This window comes from Pipra filicauda, unplaced genomic scaffold (genome assembly GCF_003945595.2).
Source record: "Pipra filicauda isolate LSUMZ 115617 unplaced genomic scaffold, ASM394559v2 scaffold306_size1276767_pilon, whole genome shotgun sequence".
NCBI lineage: Eukaryota > Metazoa > Chordata > Aves > Passeriformes > Pipridae > Pipra > Pipra filicauda.
In genome coordinates this window covers 981,427-1,005,831 of record NW_024104428.1, presented here as the reverse complement: position 1 = coordinate 1,005,831, position 24,405 = coordinate 981,427, and the positions used below count along the sequence as shown (strand labels likewise).

General features: G+C 50.4%; 1 long non-coding RNA gene across 1 annotated transcript; it reads left to right on the top strand.

Annotated features, from left to right (window-relative positions):
• The first annotated feature begins 3,425 nt into the window (after positions 1 to 3,425).
• Positions 3,426 to 5,385, top strand: LOC113986958. The gene is made up of 4 exons (XR_005564295.1): positions 3,426 to 3,733; positions 4,191 to 4,289; positions 4,369 to 4,518; positions 5,301 to 5,385. It is a non-coding gene; the product is annotated as an uncharacterized LOC113986958 (long non-coding RNA).
• The last annotated feature ends 19,020 nt before the right edge of the window (positions 5,386 to 24,405 follow it).

Below are 24,405 nucleotides of genomic sequence, written 5' to 3'. Positions count from 1 at the left end.
GAGGCTCACCCTGCCCACTCTCCAGCCAGGCTTGCCCTGGTGGCCCCAGGAGGCATCCCAGGCCCCTGGGACAAGCTGTGGTGCTGTGCAAACCTTCCTCCACACTTCAGACCTGAACCAGAGGGGTACATCCCCACCCAAACCAGCTCTTCTGGCCCCCCAGCCAGGCACATTTCCCCTCTGAGCTTGCAAAGCCTGCTGTTCTGCACGCCCACTTGAAGTCATGAGAATGGATAAAAACAATCTATTTTTAATCCAGTGTGAGATCTCTTACTCTTGGCTATTTTTTCCATAATTGGTTCTGTTTTCTGCTAATGATCTGAAATTTAGCATCTATTTCTGCCTTGGATATTTGGATAACTGGTGATAAGGAAGATTAAGACTGTTGATAGCAGTGAAGGCTGCAGGACATATGGATGCTGCAGGCCTGTTAGTGATAGACAGAAAGTTGTTTGGAGGCAGTGGGACAGATTGTCTGGGATTCCTGGCTTAGTAGCAATGAAAGGCTGATGAGGTAAGTAGTGCTGGGAAAATCCTGTTAAGGGAAGGAAAAGAGCAGACTGGAACTGATGATCACTGGACGCGCTGTATTGAATATGCCGTTTCTCTACAAAACTGAATTCACTTTTGGCACAGAAATGGGGTTCGTACTTCTCTCCCTACTCCACTTTCTTCATTAGCAGGCTTGTGAGGCACTCTGAACTTTCCAGCATTTAGTAATGGATTAGGACCAAAAACTTCGTGGCAATTGGTTCGGGTTTGGATCAGACATTTCCACCTCCATCCCGTTTGCAGAAGCCATGGCATGGGATGAAGGATCTAGAGCAATATCCCTAGATCCGGTCCCTGTTGATATCATGGAGGTCAGAAGCTCCAGCGTAGAAATGTTCCCTGCTGAGCTGTAGGGGAGCTATTTCCAAATTCAGGCAGGCCATTGTGGGCAATAGAAATGTGTGCACACACATATGGTGAAACCTCTGGATAACTATCAACACCATCACTCCAACACTGGGAGCTGCCCTGTAGCTGGAGCCCATGTTTCCATGTTGTGCATGTTTTGCAGCTCTCTTTCTAAAGCACTTCCCTGGCTCTGTTTGGTCAAAGGGTCATTGTGTTACTCTACAATAAGTAGATTAGCTGTGATTTCTTTGGGACAGGGTTGGGTCTGGTGATTTGTGTGCTGCTGTGGGTATAAGAGTTGTGTGATCTCGTGGTGAAAGGTGATTACTGTGAAGTGCAAAGGGACAGATTAGGATAAATGACACAGAGTCTGTATCCAAGAGGTGAATGGGTATGTGAGTGTAATATCCCAAATCCTTCAGGTATGTTCTTAAATACATCCTCTTCCATTCCCTCCACCCTTCTGACTAGTGACAACAAAGTGGCAGGGTTGTCTCCCTTTTTATTCTCTGCTTTTTCAGGAGGAGATGGGAGGAGAAGCAAGGGAACAAATCCTTCTGCAAAAGAAAAGAAGCAGCAAGGAGTCTGCAAACAGAGAGAATGCTTCTCCTGTCAAGGGCATATGCTGTCTGGTCATGGTAGAGTCATGATTCCTTCTGGTAAGAGGCAGGAGAGGGGATCCTGGAAGGGATGGCTGGAGGCACATTCCCTGGGTAACAGGGGAATTGCCTGTAAATGGGGATGCACAGGGGCCAGGAGGGGTGAGGCCCTGGAGGGAAGCTGGGGTCTGGAGATGGAGCTAGTCTCAGAAGCACAGGACAGCCCAGGTTGGAAGAGACCTTGAAAGATCATCTGGTTCAACATTCCATGGGAAAGAGAGAGTAGATGAGATTATCTAGCACCCTGTCCAGTCATGTCTGGGAAACTTCCAGTGGTGAGGGCTCCACTACCTCCCTGGAGAGGTTGTTCCAGTGATTGACTGCTCTCACCGTAAAAAATGTATTTATTATATCAAAATGAAATCTCACCTTGTGCAACTTGTACCATTGCCCCTGTCCTCTCCATGTGGCTCCTTATGAAGAGAGAACCTCTGTTTAATTTGGAGCAACCCTTTAGGTACTGGAAAACTGTGATGAAGTCCCCTCCTGAGCCTTTTCCAGGGGGAAAAGATCTAATTACTTCGTGTTTTCCTCATATGGTAGGATCTCCAGCACTTTGATCATCTTTGTGGCCCTCCTTTGGTCCCTTTCCAGTCTGTTCATGTCTTTTTTTGAGTCATGGGGACCAGAACTGGCTACAGCATGGCTGGATGTGGCCTGAAAAGCACTGAGCAGAGTGGCATGATCACATTTCTATTTTTGCTAGCAGTGTCCCTGTGGATGCAGCCCCTGATCCAATTTTCCTTTGTCACTGCAGTGGGGCACTGCCAGCCTGTCCATCGGGACCCCCTGGTCCTTGAGTCCCTCCGTGCAGCCAAAGTCAGGAGAGCCCCAGGGAGCAGATGGTTTGTCTGCTGGGTCTGTGTTACTGTGGGGACACTGCTCAGCTTGGCTGCCTGCCACGCTGCAGGGCCTGCACATCCCCACAGGGACAGGGGGCCAGCCCAGGCGGCAGGGGTTGTTTGCACGCTGAGGGAGGACAAAGCTATTGCAGTGGGGGTCAGGAAGTCTGTGATGCAACAGGAACCCCAAGGTGCTGTGACGTGTCACCTCCCACCCCTGCAGAGAAGCAGCTTCTCCTTTCTGGTGGGAAGTGCTGAGGCCTGGGGCTGGGGGAGGCCAACAACACCCACACTGTGGCTCCTGCCTTGCAGATCTGCTGCCTGCCACGGCAGGCCCTGTGAGTACACATCTTCCAGGCAAGGTTCTGTCCAGCTGGCAGAAACATTTGGAAAGCATTTTCCTTGATTCTTGTACAATGCCATTTTTCTTTTCTTTTCAAAATCTTCCCCACCTCTGAGTTGCATCCCGAGTCTCCTTATAAAGCCATCACTTGCCTGCCTGCCTGGCCATTTCTTAGCTTTTCATGCATCCTGGGAGTGAGCTGAACACGAACCTTCCTGTTTCCCTTGCTGCAACTCAGCACCCTTTCAGCCACGGCGAACCTGCAAGTGTCTCGTCAAGTTTTTGCTACTCTTGATAAAAACCCTGAACCCCTGTGAAAATCTGGCAGCTGCATGAGCTGCAGACTCAGCAAGGTGAGCAACATCTGGCAATAGATACATTTGGCCAGAAAGACAACCTGGAAAATGAGAAGGGCCACGTAGTGCTGTGGGAACACTTGCACGTCCCACAGCATCTGGCAGGTTGTGGTTGAATGTGAAGCTATCCTTCTCCTCTCCTGCAAGACAGAGGGGAAGCAGAACCCACTGGACATCTATTGCTTGATGGAAACAACTTTTGGACTCTGCAGCTAGATTTTTTACTTTTTTTAAAGACTGTTGTGAAAGTAGTAGTTGCTCAAAGCATCTCACAACTGTTTTTTGGACAACACGGACTAAGCTCTTGATGCTCTTCACTGGACAACATTTTTCCCAGTCTTAGAAGATCAAAATGGGTTTAAGCATGCAGGAGCCTAGAGGTGTAAAAGCACTGATTTTCCAAGTAACCCACACTGCGAGGTCTGCTTAAATATTTGAGCACTGAGTCACCTGTACTTAAAAGAGAGCAATTAAGGAAACTAAATATGTTCTTGAAGGGCTGAATAATTCCTTCACATCTGTTTCCACTACAAAGATGGCTCTGGAGGGGCTCACGCAGATCTTGCCCTTTTCTGGACCAAGAGAAAATAGCATCAGAGACTGAGAGAGGAGCAGCTGGGACAACCAGACTGTGTAAGTCTCATTAAGCTTCCAGGTCATGATGGTTTACAGACAAGAGGTCTTGGGGAAGATGGGGATGGAAGGGGCACATCTCTGAAAGAAATATTTCTCTCACTGACGAAAAAAGAGCCCCCCCCCCAAAAAAAAAATTTGAGAAAAAAAAAGGAAAAAATAAAAAGAAAAAGCAGTGTCTGATAAGGATGGAGAATGTCTTACTCACATTTTAACAGCTCTTGGGATGATGTGGTGAATTACAGGCCTGTTTGACATGCATGCAAATGAATGCAGTGCCTAGCAAATTAGAATTGGCCACGAAGCTTACATGGGTAACACTGCTCAGACGTGCAACCTGCAGAGATTCTGCAGAAGGAACCCACATCTCCCGAATTCTTGCAAGTCTTTGAAGAAACCGGTGAATTAGCTGAAAAGGAAGACCCCTCTGACATAATTTATTTACCTTTTTTGGCAGGCTTTGCGCAAGTTCACGTTCAAGACGTGGCTGCAGGCATCCGGCTAACAGTGGAGGAAGTGGCTTATCTCTGTGGCTCTGACACCCGCTAGGATGTGGGTGAGCAGGTGGTTAGCGGTGGCATGGGATGGGGTGCCAGTGACGTGCCTTGATCTGCCATGGTAACCTCTGGGGACAGGCAGAAATGTGCTGAAGCTGCAGTGAGGCTCAAGGAGGAGGAGAGGCAGGTGGAAGACCTGAAGGAGGAAGCAAGGGATTCAGCTGGAGGGCAGAAAGAAAAGGAGCTGACAGGAAGGGGTTCCTGTGCCAAGGATGGTGCCATAAAGAGGTACTGAGGGGTGAAAGTCGTTGTCTCCTCAGCGTTGTGTGTTTATGTCCCTGATACTGAAGATCTGGGTGTGTGGGACACAAGCAGGCTGGCAGCAGGGACAAAGCTGCTTTGTCAGGCAATTTCAGGGGTCTATCCTAGACCAGTCCCAGATGAAATGCTGAAGGAAATTCAGAATAGGAGATGATCCAGAAAATCAGTATGTGGAGAGAAGAGAGTACCCCCTTCTTGGTAACATCCGAGTCGATACCTCCAGGCATAGAGGATTGGGCTCTTGCTGAGCCACCGAAGCACATCTGATCAATAACTCAAAGTCCCGACTTGCACATTAGCAGAGTCAATTATCAGCTCTGCCCTCTGCTTCCTTGATTATTATTTCAGCATGTAGCAGCTGCTTCACAAGCGTTATGGCCCATCACACTCTGAAGGGACTGAGTTAAATGCAGATTATTGACCGATGAGGCCATAAGAATGTACTATAAAATATACAGCCATGTTCACCCATAAATCCCCAACGAGAGTGCTTTTCAAAGCAATTTCTCCTATGGTGGGACTCTGGGTCACTGTCAAGGCCATGAAAAATGTTTTTTCTGCCTTATTCCTGCCATCTTCTCTGTGGTGGTGGTGTCTCTCTCGGAACTGCATCTGCACATGAATGCATGGTTCTGCCTCCCTTGAGCTGCTCATTGGGGCCCCTGGGCTTCAGCAGGGACACTTGGGGTGTGAGTGATTCTGCACGTGGGCAAGGTGAACTGTAGTTAATGTTTCTGCTCTGCCCCCAGGTTTTCTGCCGCTCCTGAGTTTCCCAAGTTGCTTCAAGTTCCTCAGTTTTGGCTGAGGTTGTGGGCTTACATTTTGCAGCAGCCCGAATCCTGGTGAGCACAAGCAGGTTAGATCATGAGTTGTTTGGACACCAGGTAATGACAGCTTTCCCTGCTCTGCCGGTCTGATATGCTGCTGGCCATCAACCACGTGCTTCATGGAGGCAGGCAAAAGTGCCGGGGTTGTTTTGGTTTGCAAATCTCCTCAGCTTCAGGATACAAATCTATGTCAAGGAAAAGGGCGTGTGTCCTTATGGTTATGAACTGGGAGTGCTGTGTGTCTATACTGAAAACCTCTCTCCACTGAAGATGCTGGCAGCTGGGCCAGCAGCTCATTAGCTTAGTGGTGTCCTTTGTCCAAAACCTTTAGAGAAGCCTGGGCTCATCCTGGACAGGTTGATAGTCATTGCAAGCGTAGCACACACTCTGACAGCTCCCATCCCACTTCTGATCTAGCAGCTAGGCACAGGAGAACATCACTCGTTTTGACCACTGCCCCCAGGCTGAGGCTCGCTGTTTTACCCCAGGCGGTAAAGTTTCGTGCCCTTGAAGCTAGATCCCTGCTGCTGGCAGCCTGCTGAGGCTTCCTTACTGCTTCTAAGGGTTTCTTGATCTGCTTCTCCCCAGGGTGCTCCCCTTCCAAGGACAGGAGAGGATTTCACGCGCTTTGAGCTGGAGAGATAGCTAATTTAGAGCTTGACGCATTACAAAAGTTTTGGGGTTTTTAGTATAGTTTGGACATGCCTCTAGGTTGGTTTCTTTCCTAAGCTTTCCCAAGTGCAGCATCCTGACCATAGGTCTGATTGCAAGTGTTTTTAAGACCTTTCACTGTTGGAGCCACTGAGATCCTCGGGGTCAGGCACTTGTGAGTTCCCAGGGAGGCCTGAATCTGCCAGCCTGGTGCCAGCAGACCTAGGGGGGTTCTGCTGATCACAGCTCTTGGGATCTGGGGCTGAGCCCCGGGTACTGCAGCCTCTTCAATTCACACAGAGAAAAGCATAAACAGGTGTTCCTTGTTATTGCAGGGGCAGCACAGAAACTGTGTGGATGTTTCTTGGGGGCAAAGAATAAACTTCCTGTTGTTTTCTACACTGATATTTACTGCTGTGAGAGCTGCCTGGCCTTCAAAAGGGACTGTGATGGCTCACTGACTGTGCTGGGAAGCAGAGATGGTCAGAGGAGTAACAAGAGTTGATTCACATAATGGGGAGTGGAAGAGAAAGGGACGAGCTGGCTCCTGAGTAACAGTGCTGTGGGAGTCTGGGCAGGATGGCCAGGGACCAGGGAAGTGGGAGCCGTATTCTCAGCCTTGCTCCCCATCTTTGGGAGGGTGTTCTGGTCTCAGCACTGCCTATGTTCAGACCTGTTCTTTTAACTTTCGCGGGGGAAGGAGGTGAATGTCATGGGGGCAGCTGACAAGGCTGATAGTCAATGCTGCGTGTTTGTGTCTCACCCCAGTTACCTCTAAAGGAGTTAACACAGCTGTACTGCTTGGTCCACGTCCTGTCCCTTGTCCCACCTGTGTTTTCCCCCTCTGTAAACTGTCCCAGGAAGGGCTGTGCACAGCAGCCCACGGCAGGGCCACCGAGGGGCAGCTGGTGGAGCGGTTGCAATAGGATCACATCATGTCTTTGAGAGCTGTGAACTCCCTGGTGTTTATATTCTTTAGCTCCCTTTTCATCTTATTTTGTGTTCCTGGGGCTGTTTGTCTGTTAACACACATGCTTGCCCTCAGCTGTGTCATGCACATTTACTTTCACTGCCAGGGTAAATCTCTCATACCATCCCTGCATAAACTCCTCTCCTTTCCCTTCTCTTCCATGCCCTGCATACACTTGAAACACCTTTGTTTAAACATCCTGGAAAAAGAGGTTTCCTAGTGATAGAATTTTCTCCATATCAAGGACATCACCGCAGCAGGGCTGAACTCATCAAGGAGGAACACAAACTTTTGAAGACTGTCCAGGAAAGGATCACTGTGAAGTGACCTCTGTCCCTTCAAAGGCCCGAGGTATGGGGGAAAGCCAATGAGCTACTGATTATTTTTTTTTCTTGCCTTTCATTGTTGTAGAAGTCTAGCCGGCTTAGAGACTCATAATTGCCTCACGTAACCCACCTGGAGACCCAAACAGTATCTCCAGCTCTAGAAATGTCAGGCTGCACGCGGTGAGAGTCCTGGGGTGTGATGTGAGACCTCTGCACGAAGTGTGAGCAACTGCTCACACGACACCAGCACAAGTTGACCATGTGACACTTCCAGTCCTGCAGCAATGTTCAGAAGGGCTTCCTTTCACTTCCCTTAACACCTTCTGCGTCCCCACAGTCAGACTCACGTGCTACACCCATAGCTGTCACCTGGTTGACGTTGATGGGTGCATGCCAGACCCACACTGTTTTATACAGTGATCTTCAGGTTGAATCCTCTCACAGCTCCCTGGTCACCTTGGATGTGTTCTTCCCTTCAGCCTGGGGCAGTCACCTGAATACCAACACACAAGTATAGGATTGAATCTGGTTACGTTGGCTCCTTCAGGGATGCAGGTTAGGCTCCCATAACCCTAACTGTGTCCTTTGATGTCTGAGGCACGTGAAAATACTTCAGTTTTTGGAGAGGAAGAGGCTGGCAGGGAATACAGATGAGGTTTGCTAAACCACAGAGGCAGCAAACAGGGAATTGTTATTCTCCCAACCCTGCAACGTGGCCACTGTGTGACACTCACTGAAACTCCTACACCTCTTTGGAAAAAAGCTGCAGGAGGAAGCAGGTCTTCTTCACACAGCAGGTCCTGGATACCTGGCCTTCTCTGACCCCCAAGGAGGCAGGCAGCCCCAGCAGGCTCAGGCAGGGTGAGAGGCATTTGAGGACAACAGGCTCAGGACTGGGATATTCAAAGGGATGGGAAGTGCCCTCTCACAGTCCTAATTGTGAGAGGATGGGAGCTGTGGGAGGATGGTGGGGACAGACCCTAGGAGTGGTCGACTCTGTGTACTCTTTCTCATGGCCACGGTGGGGGATCAGGCTAGACAGCCCATCAGTGTGACCTGCACAGGCATTTCCTAGGAATCTAATCCCAAGAATTAAAACCTTGAGAGAAATCTCCCTCTCTCTGAACAAAACCGAGGATTTGGAAGCTGAGAGGTAATACAGACAGAGGGAATTATCAGGAGGTTAAACATGTGAAATCACACTGGTGTCCTCAATCTTTCTGCTCCCGATTTCTCCGCTGTGGCAACGTTTAAGATTGAGCGTGTCCTGCTGGGTGATGCCTCATCTTTTCCCACTGCAAAACAGAGGCCATGGTTTGTGGTCGAGGGCCCCACTGGTGGCAGTGACCCAGAGAGAAATGAACAAGCTGAAGCTTCTGATTAAAAATGCCCCTGTGGGGAGGGAGGACGTGCTTAACCGTGCCCTGGAGAGCCGTAACTGCCTGGTGGCAGCTGAGCAAAGGCCAGTGTGGCAACGGGGGTCTCAATCCTCTCTCTGCTTACCCACGTTTGTGGAAATATAGGATACAAGTCAGGGAGACCTTAATATAGCTGAGACTGCAACCCTCTCAATCAAATTTCATTGCAACTTGAAGAAAGGGCAGTGAGAACACATCTGTGGGGGTGGGCAAAACATTCTCTCAGGCCTCCTTACTGACAAAACCAGCCTGGAAATAAAACCTCGCCTGCAGTGAGGCTTCATCCAGGGCTGCTTTTGAGGCTGGCAGCTGCAGCGTGACTGCTGACACTGCCCAGCCATGCTGGGGTGGCACTGCCTGCCTGCTGCCAGGTATGCTGGTGACTCCACAGGCACACGAACGCACGCAGGCTGCAGCTGCCAAGCCCTCGATCAGATGTGTCAGCCAGGAGGTGCTGGAGGGGAAGGAGAAGCTCCCTCCATGGAGCAGAGAGCCCCAGCAGTCAGAGGCACCATTGGCCCAGCCTCAGCAGAGAGACATGGTTGTTTATAAAGCATGTTTATAAAGCTGAAGCACGTGCAATCTCCAAATAAGCAGGAAAGACTTATGGATGCTCATGCCTGCAGATTGCGAGGCAGGGGAGAGGTGAGGCAGCCACATCTGGAGATCAAGGCTGGAGTGGCTGGTGACACAGAGTTGAGTTGCCTGGTGGAGGAGAGGGTTGGGATGGTGCTGCTTGGATTGTGTACAGGGAGGAGAGTGGGGCATGGCTCCCATGTGTCTGAGAGGGCTGGGGCTGCGTGCTCCCTGGGCATTCCAGCAACAGCAGTAGCTTGGTTGTCAGATTGGGGAAGGTCTTCAGCATGCAAAGCTAGCTGGTCCAGTTGCCAGGCTAGGAAAAATCCCTCAGAGTAGAGAGCAGGGTTTGGTGATGCAATTCCCTGCATGAGCCCCTGGATTGGAGGGGAAGGTGAGGGCACTTGCCAGGAAAAGCGAAGCTGGGCAGACAGACAGCTCCCATGTTCGGGCTCCAGCACTAAGTCTCCTCCTGGAGCATTGGGCTGTTGGTCTGAGCCCTGTTTTCCAGGGGGGTTCTGCTTGCTCAGCTCTCCCAGGCTCCAGGAGACGTGCCTGGAACAGTGGTGTCATGGTTTTAATAACATGAGGGTGAGCTCAGCTGTTAGGCATAGATGAGGAACGGGTGGGCTCTCTGCTCTGTAATTTAAAGGCTGACTTCTGTTTAGCTGTGACTGCATCACCACCGTCTGGGAGCACCAAAGCCCCTGTGGATGCTTCTAACTCAGCAGTTCTCTGTCCTTGCTTTGTAGTTCCATGGGGACACCTGTCCTGATCTTTGGGTCTGAGGCGTGTGAGTCCCCCATCTGCTGACAGTCCTGCTGAAGCAGTGCTGGCTATTGAGCTGTCCCCTCTGGCTGTCCCTGAAACAGCCCTGTGTGGCTTCCCAGGCAGCTGGTCCTGCATCTTCATCATCCTCTGGCTGTCCTGCTCACAGAGAGGTTTGGGAGAGCATCACTGCTGTAGGAGCCCCAGGCATGTATGGAAAGCCTGGGGAGCCCTGTGGTCGGTCAGAAGGAAGGGCCTGTTGTCCCCGTGCCTGAGCATGGGGGAAAGTCTCCAAACCTCCCGAACTGCCACAGCAGTGAAACTCTTCCCCTCCTTGCTCTTGTGCTCCTCTGCCAGCATTCGACATGGAAATGGTCCTGATTTATTCTGGAATAATAGGATGAAATGGTGCAAAGGAAAATTTTACACTGAGGATCGAGATAAGTTGCCCAGAGCAAAGTCAGCCAAGAGAAGGGAGGGGGGAACTCTATTGCTCTGGTCACTCTGAGGACCAAATATCGCAGTGGAAAATAAAAATGCTGAAAGCGAGGAGATGCTGGCCAAGGAGCGTTGGCTGAACTAAAAGGGGTGGATGCTGACCTTCTCACAGCCTCCGGGGATTTACTAGCGGTTGATTCAGGGCTTCCCAAAATCTCGCATCGCTCCTTGCCCGCGCCACCCCAGGCTGCCAGGCAGTAGAGGCAGGAGGCGGCTCCCGGTGGAGCCCAGCCCGGCTCCCGGAGGGTTTTTGGCAGTCTGGCACCATCTGCTGGGGTTTCCCGGGACACGGAGCGGGCTGCGGGAGGTGGCAGCGCCCCGGGACAGAAGCGCGCTGGGGCAGCGGCGGCTCCCGGGGCAGCTCCGCGCTGGCTCTGCCGGCGGGATGGAGACGCCGGAATCACTGATCGGAAAAGACCGATACGGTCACCGAGTCCAGCCGCTAATCCGTGCCCCCGAGTGCCACATCCCCACGCCTTTTGAACGCCTCCAGCGATGGCGATCCTGGATTCCCGGGACAGCCCATTCCGATGCCTGGCAGCCCTTCCAGGGAAAAGGTGTGATGGGTACGGCGTTGGCCTTGCACAGACACCTTACCTGGGACTTGAGGTTTTGCCTGGCTTTCTCCATAGCAGGAATTCACCCGTGTAAACCGGGTTTTTCCCTTCCACTTGGGTAAGTATTTTTAGTCTTCCTGACTCTCTCACTAAAGCTCCCCCCCTGTACAACTTGAGGTCATTTCCTCTTGTCCTATTGCTTGTTACTTCACACTCTCCTCCTTCTCCCAGTCACTGCTTTGCAGTCAGTGTGTCCTCAGTAGCACAGTGCCAAAGGTCCCATCTTTACAGACCCAGGGCCAGCTTCCAGCTCAGGTCACCACTGGTTCACCTGGTTTAGCCAAGGGGCTGGGGCCTGGCCACGCACAGACCCTTGGCTTTGGAGAAGGTGTCTCCCTTTTCTTGGGCCTTGCAAGGTCAGCTTTCTTGCTGCTGAGTTTCCCTCACATCCCTTCCCTTTCTCCTGTCCCTCCTTGCCCAAAGGTGGTGGTCACTCCTGTTCCAGTACCTGGTTTGCTGCCCAAGCACTCTTGATCTGTGCTCCAAGCAATGGGAAGGCATCCCAGGGCTGCTGGGATAGGGAGAGACCTAGGATAGATGGAGGTGCCCTGACACAAGTGTTTCCTCTTCCAGATGGGCCCCTGCTGGGGGGTGCCTGCTGGGCCTTGCATTGCTCCTTCAGAGAGGGCTGGGAAGGAGCAGCAGGAAGGCAAGCACACCTTGAGGAACACATCTCTGCCTGGGTGATCTGGAGAAGCCACCAGCATCTCTGCTGCCTTTACCATGAGGTAGCTGGGCAGCAAGAGCAGCTCCTGGTTGCAGCTACACTGCCTGCCTCTTTCCAATTTTGTCCAAAGCTGCTGGATGAAGCTGTGCCCCACACAAGCAGTAGACAAGAGATGTCCCGGATTCGCATGCGCTTGTCCTTACAGGGGAGGGAGGGAGGGAGGGAAGGAGATGGAGAAAGGCAGAAGTCTGCCTCCAGCAAGACAGTCTGCACAAATGGACTGGCTTATAAATGAATTTATAAGTTAAAATTGGCCTATAATGAGTTACTGAGGAAAAAAAGGACTGTGCACTGCAAACCACTTAGGAATCAGAGATCTCGGTACATTACGCAAAGCCAGAGGGGAAATGCTGGGTCCTGTGAGCAAAGGCATCACAGATTGCTCCGAGCAGTGACAGGCAAGTTAAGGCCAGTTTTCTTGCCTACCCTGGAGTCCTTCACTGGCCCTAGGTGCCTTCTCCAAAATGCATTCCCCTCTGATAAAATCGTAAGAGCACCAGGCTCTTGAAACTGCTGCTAAATGCCATCATTAAAAACGGTTTTATTTCAAGTCAGCTTTTACTAGTAATGGTTCTCAAGTTAGTTCTCCAGAGGAATATGGTTGTTTTAAGTTGTTTGTTTTGGTTTTTTTTCTAAAAATAAAACAGTCTCCCAAGCCCACTGCTGTGGTTGGGCTTTGTGCTTACAGGCTTCTGTAGACAGCTTGCTTAATGAATGAAGATGTGAGGGAAGAAGAGCTTTTCAATGAGGGGGCTGAGTGCTTCCCAGGGCTGGAACAGTAAACAAGACGTAAGCAGTGATTGAAAAATATGACATCCTCCCTAATATATATGCAGGATCAATCTCACCTTTTGAATTCTTTGAAATCAGAGGAGAAGTTGGTGTCCCTCCATGCACGTAACCCATGGGTTATCTGATTAGGAAGCGTGCAAAGATTTGGGCTTGTCTGAATTACGTGCAACCAGTATGTGTGAAGAAAGTTCAGCCTATGATTTCCTTCTCCCAACAGCCATCTGACCCCCAAAGCTGTCCAGAAACCTCTTGCCAGATTTCATCCTCCCCCAGCAGCTGACCTTCACCTCAGTGCTGCCTTTCTGAGGTGCAGGGAATAAGCATTTCTCTCCTTTGAGCCTGTAATGATGCCAGGTCCATCCCCAGCTTTGCACATAAGGTGTTCACACTGTCTTGTCACTGGCTGTGTCTCACTCCAGTGCCTACAACCAGGGGCAGGAGGGATGGAGACCAAGCAAGCTCACCAGGAGGGCCTGTTTTCCCCTCATGCCTCCCCAGTGCCTCATTCCATGGTAAATCTGCTCTTTTCATGAGGGAAAGCCATGCTTTTCTTGAAAGCTTAGAAAGCCTGGCCCCTTCCTAGCCAGGTGTGCCACTGTCATGCCTGGTGACCTGCTCTCCTTGCCTGTACAAAGCTGCCTCTCCTTGCAGGGCTGCTGCCTCTGGGAAGATTCTGCCTTTCCCACAGTCTGACCTGGCATTTCTCTTCCTGTGTTGGGAATGTATTAGCATATTTTCTCTCCTTACTGTCACATGCAGCTATAAAATATGCTCTCACACAACTGGCCTGGGAGTTTCCAGAGACCACTAATAGAAAGAGAAAAACAGCATCTATACAAAGAAAACCAGCCTCAATATTCATCTGGCATTGCTCAAAGCTGAAGGGCTTTGAACCTCCTCTGCAACAGGAAGGTCTTAGGCAGTGGGAAGAAATATCAAGCAAGGAATAAGAGCCAGGGGGCCTTGCTACAGCCTCTGTGCAAGTGGCAGCCCATGAAGACCCAGGGCAGGTCCTACGTGCAAGAGAACGTGCAAGACATCCACTCTCCGAACTCCCTGGTGTTCACTGGCACCACTCTTGTCCCTCCAGAGCATCAGGCTCACAGGGCAGCAGCAAACCTCTTGGGATGTCTGCTGGGTCCCATTTTCCCAGGGAGTACACAGTATAGACAGATATCAGCTTTCTGGAGTCATTTTTAAATGAGTTCTCCCATCAGAAATGGTTCTCCGACTCATGCAGGATGAAAGGGGACCGGGAGCGTGTTGGTGTGCATTGACCCAAAAATGCACATCAAAGATGATGCATTTGCTATCAGCCAGAAACCCAACAGATATGTCTTTGTGGACACAAATCTCCTGTGGATAGAGGTGAACAACTAAGTTTCTCTGGCTATTTCCTCTCCTGGGAATATCTGAGATAACACCGAGGCATGACTTTTTTCTTTTACTTTAAAGTGCAGCGCATCTGTGTTTTCTGCTGAGGTCAATTAGAGCTATGGGAGATCAGAGGTTGATGAAAAATGAGTGCCTCGCTATTGTCTTGTCTCCCGAAGTAGTGATTTTTTGTTTTCTGGGTTATAGTAAAGCACTTACTTGGGAGTCACGTGAAGAACTCTTGTCTCCTCCTGCCTCTTCCTCAGGGCAAGGAGGCAACCAGCTGGCTAGATCTCCTCCTGAAGGAAGACAGAAGGGTGGCAGCTGTTTGGTTGGCCACCTTCCCTCCACCCCATCCCCTGTGTAGCAGCATGTCCTAGAGGGCATGATCCTGTGCTGATGTGACTCTGCTCTTGGACATTCAGCTGGGCATGTCTCTGATCTGCCTCCTGTGCTGGGGTACAGCAGCACCTGGAAAAGCACAGTCCTCCCTTCCAGACACCAAGGACTAAGCAATGCTTGTATCTCAGCTTACGCTGCATCCTCCTGCTCCCTGTGCCAAGGCTGCTGCATTTTTGTCACTGGGGGAGAGCCAGGCAGCTGTTTGCTGTATGACAGTGCCTGGCTGACATCCCAAAGTGTTTTGCTGCTCTCTCATCCTCTACTGACAGACAGATGAGTGGGATTATTTGGCTGAAGGAGGTTTTTCCCAGCACCAGCCTCTCTGGTGGCAGCCTTAGTAAGAGGTCATCCACTTGGCAGTGAAAGAAAGGCACCGCCTTCCCTAGCACTGATATATCCAACAGGGCAGTCCCTGGGCTGGGATCAACCTCCAGAATTACACCAAAATTGGAGAGACCCCTGGACTGATGTCAGCTTGGGAGCTGCCACCTTTCTGCTCAAGAACACACGTGGAGAAGCCCATGCAGCCAGGGGCAGCTGGAACCCAGAACTTCCAGGGCATCTGGGAGAGGCAGGTCCCCGCTGCCGTGCTCTGGCTCTGCCTGGGGTAAGAAAGCAAGGATCACTCAAACGCCGGTGAAAAAGGGGTCCCAAACATGACAGAATCAACTGTGGAGGAACTTAACACTCACAAACCATTTATGAGAAATTCCTCTGTTTGGTACCATACAAAGAAAAAGTTTGGAGGTCTGGCTTTGGCTAGAGCCATGTATGGAAATCTGGAGCTGCGACTGCTGTTGTTAAACCTAAGAGACAGGAGAGAATGTCTGTGTGGTTTTGGGAGCATTTTAGGCAGGGTTCATTCTATTCTGTCTACAAGTGTAGTAACTGTGGTATCTGCAGGCATGGAAGGAGGGCAAAGTCCTTTTCCTGCACGTACAGAACTGGCAGGGACCGTGCTCCTCATTGCTGGCCCCATGAAATGTGCCCTTGGGGGAAAGGGGCCCCTGCGAGTCAAGGAAGAGCTGATAACATCAGTGGTGCGTGGGGGTCCTGGCAGGACACCCTGCTGCTGCATGGGGTGCCTGTAGGATCTGACTGTGCCCATGAACTGCCTTGTGCCACCTCAGCCTCAAGGCACTGGGGATGGGGGGGTGGGAGGGGGGCTGCAAGGCTCCAGAGCTTGGCATCTCCCTCCTGCTTTTGCTTGCAGTGGTTGGAAGATGATATCAGGCGTGTGATAAGTTGATCCAAATGGCCACAGACTGGACAGGTTGCAATATGTGTTTTTAATGCTTCACAAATCCTCCCCTTTGCCATGCTGTAGCCACAGCTGCCTGACAGGCTTCCCTTCTACAGTTCCACAGAGACCTGCCCATCTTGTGTTCACCTGAGGAGCCCAAAACACGTGACCAGAAGAAGCAGAACAGTGTTTTTGCTCTCAAATGCGAGTGAAAGGCAGTAACACTATTAGCAGTAGGCAGACTTTTTGTGGCTTAGTTCCCCCTCGCAACCCTCCAGCTGATGAATGAGACGAGTCTCCAGTGAGGAATGCTGGAGGTTGGACACCAGCTTGACCCTGGTGCAGCCTGCTCCTCTGCAGCCTTTCCCTTGCACCACTGCTCCATGGCTGGCAGGCAGAAATGGTTGTAAGAATGGATAAAATGTGTTGTTTCTCTGCTTGGAGCAAGAGGCAGGGCCATTTTCAGGGAACACACGGCACAGTCTGTCGCACGTGGCTCTCTGGCTCTGCTGTGTTAGCCATGTGTCAGCCTGGTTGGCCCCTGAACGACTGGAAAGGCAGTACTTGGTGTTTGCATCCGAGGTAAAAGCAGAAGAGGGAAACCCCCAGCTCTCATGAAATACTGCCTGCTCAGGGATAGGTAGGCAGGGCAAATGAATCTCTACCTCACCCGTGGGTGCTGGGTGTGGCAGTGCCCACAAGTGAGGCAACCAATCAATATAAATGGATCTAATCAATATAAAGGGCATGTGGGCCTGTAGCCTGATGGGGAGATGAAGTACATGTTTCTTAGTGGTTTAAAGCTGTGCCAGAGAAAGTTTAGACTGGGTATTGGGAAGCATTTATTTAGAGGGAGGGCAGTCAAAACTTGAATAAGCTTCTTAGAGTGATGGTTGATGCCCCAACCCTGTCAGTGTTTAAAAGGCACGTAGACAATGCCATAATAACATGCTTTAACCTTTGGTGAGCCCTGAAGTGGTCAGGCAGTTGGATTAGATGATCACTGTCTGTCCATTACAACTGAAATATTCTATCCTAATGTGCTCATGCACTGAGAGAGAGCAGTGGCTCCCTCCTGGTAGAAGGCACACATCTGCAGTGGTCATGGAGGGCTCCCTGTGTGTCTGATAATTAAAATAGCACCCCTGAGCTGGTAAAAGGGCTTGCTCACTGGCCATCCACAAAGCCTCCACCCCTCTCTGTGGGACACCATCTGAGCTGGAGCTGGTGCAGAAGCAGGGCTGTGACAAGGTAAGTTGTGTGGGTGATGCTGCCTTTACAGGCTGTTAAGGTTCAGATGTTGGAGAGGAAACTTGGAGACAGGGATAGGAAACCCTGCCCTGGACTAACGACAAACCAGCCTTAAAGCAGCTCCCCGTTCAGGGACTGCCTTCCCTGCCAAACCACAGCAGGGAGCGTCCCCCTGGGAAATGAGGCTGTGTGGTGGGAAAGGAGTATTTGCCAGCTGGAGTTTACACTTTGGTAGAGACAGAGAACAAAAGCTTTGGGGAAGGGATGGATAAAGCTAAAGGGTAGCAGAGCTGCTGGCACTGCTTTTGGCTGGCTGGTGCTGGAGCTCCTCCTCTCCCAGTTCTGTCGATAGGCACTGTGGTTGCCAAGTGCTTGCTATGGGTGCCTGGAGAGGTGCCTTGCTCACACCTGCAGGTCTGGAGTGGGGAGGAAGATGCTTGAAGGAGAGAAAGAAAGCTTTAGCTGGTCAAGTTGGTCTGCCCTTAAAACAGAGAGGTACTCTTTGAATACCACAGAACAGGTGTCAGCAGGGTGAGGATGGGAAAGTGACTTTTATTACATTTGTCACTCAGGTATTATAAATATTTCTTACTGCCCTGCAGTTCAGGCAAACCATGGGATGCTCTAAACAGGGCAACCAGTGTACTGCCTGCCCTCCTTGTGCTAGGGGGGTTGCCTGTAAGCCCCAGCTACTTCTCATCCTTCTTCTGTTGCTATTTTTTTCCCCACCTCTATTCTTTTGAAGGAGACCAGAATTAAAAGCAGGGTTTATCACAGCCTGCTTTTGGGAATGGTAGATTTGTAGGGACAGGATTCCCTATGTTGTAAAAGGTAATCACATGTAAATAGCAAAAAAAAGAGGCTTTAGTTCTTCCCAGCTATTGGCAGGGTGAAGTCTAGGAGAGTTGACAGCCTGGGGAGAGAAAGGTGTGGAGAGGAAGACATGGCTCCTGGAGGGAGGAATGGCCTCCTATCTACTTTTGCATGGCTGTTATGCTAATGTAGAAGAGCAGCCCTCAGGCCTTGGAGTCCTAAATCTTGAGCTTGTTATTAAAACCTAATGTACACAGCTCTTCACAAAATAAGAGGATGCCTGTGCTGTGTTGTCAGGAATGAGTTTTGGAGGCTCCTGTAGTGCTGCTCCCAGGGGAGGGGTGTCTCTGTGCTTTTCTTTGCCCTTGTCATCTGCTGAGGCCCAGCAGAAAAAGCCTCCAGCAGTGGGGGAAGGCTTTCTTGCAACAATCCTTATCCATGGGGACCAGGATTAAGCTACAGTACTCTGCAACTCATTTACCACACTCCACCAAACAGCCTTTGGTTGGTAATAATTTTCACTCACTGCAGTTTTGTGTTTGGAGAATTAATTGCTTTAATAAGGAGCTTAATTAGAAGTGCAAAAGTAGAATAAACAGCAGAAATGTCAGATAAGTGCTGAAGACCATTTCCATAAAGAGAGATGCTGCCCCGCCGCCCTCCCAGTAGGAAGAGGTGTTAGGGCAGGGGGATTGCACCTCTGTGCCCTGCAGCCTGGATTCACACCTTGCTGCTGCTTCTCCTAACAAAAGCCAGCCAGCAATGGCATTGTCTGGGGGCCTGTGCCAAGGGGAACTCTGATCAGATATTCCATTTGGGAACAATATGCTTTTTGCAAACCTTGCGGCAAAACAGCATTTCCAGGCTGCCAGTGGCTTTCCCAAGGGGTCTCCATGTACAGTCCCAAGTTTTTTAATGTCCTGGGATGTTAGGACACCCTAACAAAAGGGTGCAGCCCTCCTGCTGCCACAGAGTAGAGCCATACACCTTTGCCTTCCCCCTCACCTCCAGGCTGTTTGTGCAGCCTGGTCATTCCCACTGGGAAGAGGAACATTTCTGACTCCAGCTGAGTTAAAGAGCTTCAAGAACAAATGAACTGCAAGGCAGAAATAGGCTATTTTCCCTCCACCCCCCAGAAGCAGCTATCAGCAAGGAAAAGAACCCCTCAATTTTCAGGGCAACTGAATCCATTTGCAAATGCATGTCAAGTTTGACAAATAAGTTTGGGCTTAAATAATGGAGGGCGGGACTTTTTTTCAATCTAAATGTTTTATTCCCACAGTTCCTAAACAAAACATTTCACTTTTTCATTTTGAAAGAATGTTCTGCTTTGAAATATGATTAAAAAAAAAAAGGCATAAAACAAAACACAAGCCCTGAAAATGAATTAAATGTCACTGAATTTTTGTGTCAAAAGCAAGGATTTAGCCAACCCACAGTGTTTATTTTTTTCCATGGTAGGTGTCAGCAAGCAAACTGGAAAATCTGCATTTCTGGACAACCTGAAATTATTCTTCTTTTCCACTCCTAACAGAGAGCTCAGAAATCAATTTTCACAGGTTCATTTTCTGAGAAATCTCATTGCCTCTGTCAAAATGATCTCTCTGCTCTTATTTGTACCCAAAACGGATGGATAAAGAAGATTCTTGAAGCAGGGATGCAATTCCTCTTCCTGTGTCAGTCAAGCCCATTGGCATCGCTCTGATCTAAATAAGATGGATGTTTGTCTCCCTCTTTCCCCCCAGGGCAGCTCATATTGCAGGTGGTGGTGGTCACAGGATCAGTGCCATCACCTTGTTCTTCCATGGCACCCGAACTTCCCATGGCCTTATTGTTAATTAAGCCTTGCAATGATGCTGTGAGGTACACACAGCACACACCGTGACTGTGTTCCCCGCTGCCAAAGTCCTCATCTGTCAATGTGCAGCTTTTTCTCGGGTTTTTTTCTCTCTCTCAGCCTCGTTTTGCACTTGGGCTTTTCCAGCCGTCGCTGCCTGGCTCCTTTCTGACTCTGTGGGCAAATTGGCTGATGGCATATCTATGCCATGCAGTCAGACAGATCACACTGGTGCAAACTATTTATGGTCCCCTAAGCACCGCTTGATTAACTTGCTTGGCTGGCACCGCGGGGCTGTCTTGCCAGCTGACAGAGGGAGCCGATGACACAAGGTACTTCCATTTGTTGTATCCCTTGCGAGCCTGGGGTAACCCTGGGGAGGACTGCCCAGGAAAAACCTCAGACAAAACCCAGGCAGCAGTGAGCTGCTGTGCAGCTCTTGAGCCAGGGGCTGGTGTGTCCCAGCCTAAGCAGTAGCAGGGTGTTGGTTGGGCAGCCCATGGTTTTAGCTGTAGCATACAGACTGTTCCAGTGGGCTCTGTGTCAGCCAGTACCACCCTGCCGTGAAGCTCTGCTTTACAGGGGAAGCAGCTTGGGAAACCCTTCCCTGATTTTGGAATGAGAAGTCCTCCCCCTTTCTCCATGTTTCCCTAAGAGGCTCCCGAGCCAGCTGTGAGGGTGTCATCCTTTGCTGTGAAGCATTCACTGCTCAGCCTGTAGGGGTGGGTGTCTGATGTCCTGCACGCTGTACAAGTGCAGATGTCCTGCCCCACGCACGCGGCAGGGGAAGATGCAGCTCCACGTCCACTTCTCTTTGTTGCTGGTACATCCATCAGCTGCCAGAAGAGGCCCCCACATCTTGCCACCTTCTGAGTGGTCGGTTTCGTGCTTGTTTCTCTGCCTGTCTGCGATCCTCGCTGCTGCTCCCGGCGAGCATCCCTGCCCGTCTCTCACGGCGGGAGCCGGTGGCTGCAGCAGTCAGAGGAGTGAGACCGTGGGAATGCAAATGCAGCTGCCAAGAGATGGCGCAGAGGCACTGTCACTGGCGAGGCTGGGGACAAGCCTCGGGGCCTCCGCCGGCAGCACAGGGGCTGAGCCGTTCCGACGCGTGGGACTCGGTTCTGGCCTCTCATTCCTGCTTGGAGACACGAAGAAAGAGCTGAAGCTTTTGTGAAGGGCTCAGCAGTGCTTTGCGGCTGCCGTGGCTACACAGCCTGGTCTGCTGCAGCATCCCACCCGTGCGGGCCATGAGAGGACCCGCCTGGGCACCTGCCTACCCGTGCCTGGAACAGTGGGGAAGTATGTGCTCTGTTTCTCCATACATCCCAAACGTATTTGGGTACTCCCTCCATGTGTGTGTGGAGCAGGATGCTGGTGGAGGGGCAGGAAGAGTGGTTATCCCTCCATATTCTGTGCTCCTTGGTGCTTTCCAACCCTTGCAGGGAGATGCTGGAGCGGGGTCCAGGGACAGCAGACCCAGTGTGTAGATCAATGATGACAGGGCAGGGCTCTCCTTGCCTTTCTCTCCTCCAGCCTCAGAGACAGGGGATGTCTATGTCCTAATTGCCCACTGATTGTGAGCCATGGCAATGAATGCCCAAACCAGCTTCCTTTGTGGAGGTGAACCTCGCACCAACTCCAACTGCACCTTCAAGGGGGAGGGCAGGGGCTGACACCAGCCAAAGTGCCCATCCACCTTCTAGGCTTGCATCAGCCACGCTGGTGTTCCTCCCTGATTGAGCAGACCAGCCAGCTGCTTTTTAAGCAGCTATCTGCACTGCTGAGATGAACAGCAACATTTATGGAAATGTATACATTATTTAAGGTGAAGCCAAGGTCAGTGTGTACCTCAGAGGAGAATCTCAGCCAGAGCATGAAAAGGATTTCATGTTGATTTCTGGAATCTTTAACTTTTCCTTAAGAGAGATGCTGTATTTGAAAGTGAATGTTCAAAAGGAGAAAGCGAGTCTTGGCGTCTGGGGAAAACAAGCCCAGGGTTTGCAACACCAACTCATTCTGCATCCCTCAGAAAGCCACTGAGCTCTGAGGCTCTGCTCTCCTCTTCAGTAAGAGGTGATGTCAATACTGACCTAGGTGCTGGGGGAGAATGGTAGAGCAGGCAAATCTCTGGACTCTGTGAAGTAGACCACAATGGGCAATGTTATGGCAGTATAATTTCAAACACTAGAACAAGGAAAATTATGTTGGAAAAACTGTTCTGAGCTCGTTCTTTGGATATAAGCCCTTACTGGCTTGTAAACAGGTTTTCACTCTGATTTGATGTTCCCCGAGTTTGAGTGACAGCATCTGGATGCACATTTGCCTGGTGAAAATCTACTACTTTGATTTTAGACCTGGGCTTCACATTTTGGAGGCTATGGGTGCCTGTGGGATGGAGGGAGAGAAATGTGAGCTAGATCAGTGCAAAGAGGAAGGAGTCAAAAAACCAAGGCAGCTGTATTTGTTTCAAGGAAAATGGATGGAGGCTGCAGAAAGCAATCACTGTTAGGAGCAGGAGAGTGATGGTATCCAATCAGGAGACAAGGAAAGAGTTCATTTTGGAGCAGTAACTGGTGTTAGCTTCCCGTTAACAGTAATAATAACTATATCCTGGAGTGATTGCTGAGTTCATTTAGACCAGATACAATTATTGCTTTGTGTGCAACAAGCACCCTCAATTTGCTGTGCAATATTGAGCTGGAGTCAGCTCCCTTACAGGCTCCGGTTTCCAGAGGCTGGGCTGCTAACAAAGTGCCCTCTTGCTTTCACACGCCATCACTCACCGCACGTTCACACGCATCTATATTCTCTGATAAAATCAGGGTCTCTGCAGCTAAATGCCAGGCAGTATTTCCTTCAGAAAATTCTCTGGCTTCCTGGCACCAGCCTGGGATCCCTTGTTGTGGAATTGGAGCGCTCTGTGCTTGGGGAAAAAGGCAGCCTCCTTGTCCAGTCCCCAGCTCCCCAGTTTGGGGCGGGGAAGTTTTAACTGTGTTTTGGATGGAGAGCCTCGGAAAGCACGATGCAGGACACTCATCCACCATTGGGAATGCTCTCATTGCCCTTGGCAGCCTTGGTGTTGCTCCTGCCAGACTCAACAGAAGCCCTCGAGAATAATAAGGCTGACACACCCCAAGCTTAAATTTGGACAAGCTTTTTAATACCCAGATGAAGAGATTACCGGAATGACCTACTTGTTTGCATGTGGCGGATCTGTGAAATGAGCAGAAGGTTTTCCTCATTAGAAGAGGTCTGCAGGGTGGAGTTGCCCCACCAGTGCCAGAGCTGCAGCCAAGTGCGCAGATTAGATGGTGCCTCCAAGGAGTTCATGTGTTTCATGTGTTTGGAAATTCCCTAATTCTTAGACAAAGTGCTTTGTGCTGTGAGGCAGGGGTGGCTAATCCCAGCCTTCAAGACCACCAGAGGTTTCCAAGCAGTTCAGGCTCATCTGCAAAGCCAGTGCTACCTTGCACAACAGGTCTGGGACGTACAGGCAGGGCAATGCCACGCTGTGTCCTATGAGCCTGAGTGGGTCTTGTGAGTTCCAAGGCATGCAATGGTGTAATTTGGGATCCAACACTGCTGCATCCTGGTTTTCCATATTGGCATTAATTAGAAGTGTTTTGGACACATGTGACATCCTCTCTTTTCTACTATACAATAACCTCCATGTGCCCTGACTCACATCCCCAGGATACTGAAGTTCTAGATGATTGAATCCCTGCCCATCACGTGCTGCACTGGGAGATGGGAAAAGGCAAACTGGCAAAAAGGTAGTTTCCTTAAGAGAAGAGTTTGTCCATTCTTCTGCTGGCTGAAAGTACAAAGACCTCAGGACCACTATTACTTCCCAGGGAACTCATTCTCCTCTGGATTTTGAGGACTTTCTAAAATGGGATCCAATGAAGCAGCCAGAATGTATGTTATAACTTGATGAATATGATAACTTGGGTTCTGTGTGTGATGATCAACTTTTCCCACAGCATGCCAGGCTGGGAGGTGCAGGAAAAGGGCTTTTGTGGCTCAGGTGATGGGAGAAGCTTATTCTCTGAGAGCCTTAAATACCCGGACCCTCTTTGATGAGTCAGAGGTGAGATTTCCTTCTACATTCACCATTTTGCTAGGGTGTTTCAAAATGATGCTGCAGCACCTGTCAAACCTCTCATGGTCTTGTGACTTTAAGGAGGACAGAGACGTGCAGCTGGGACCTGTCTGGAGACATAAGTGCTCAGCTTGGTGAGTCTCTTAGCAGGGAAGGAAGGCCAGAGTGAGCCCTTTGGGCTGTTAGACACCTAAAGCATGCAAACATCTGCACCATTATACTGACAGTCTTGGTCCTGGTGTGATCCAAGACACAACTGCTGTGCCATTGCCATTTGGGGCAGCCTGACCCCAAATTCCTCTGTGCCTGCTGCCTGCCAGGACTCCAGGCTGACCTGTTGCTCTGATGCTGATGTGTGGGGAGACAGGACAGGCCTGCTGGGGCTTAGGTGGCACCTACAAGGGTTCCTCCACCCTTGCTGCTCCTCCTGCATCCCAGCTGAGCGAACCCAAAGCCCTTCTGGCCAGCACTCAGCAGGCAGACAGATGGAACGGGCAACAGCAGCAACCCGGGGGTCACACCAGTGCAGTTGCAGCCACCAAGTCCTTGGGCCAGCGACAAGGAGAAAAAGTGTGTTGTTATAAATCTACAACCTGCTCTTAATAGCTTTGGGCTACAGGCACATAGATTAAATTTCAGTCCTATATTTCACAGAAGTCGCA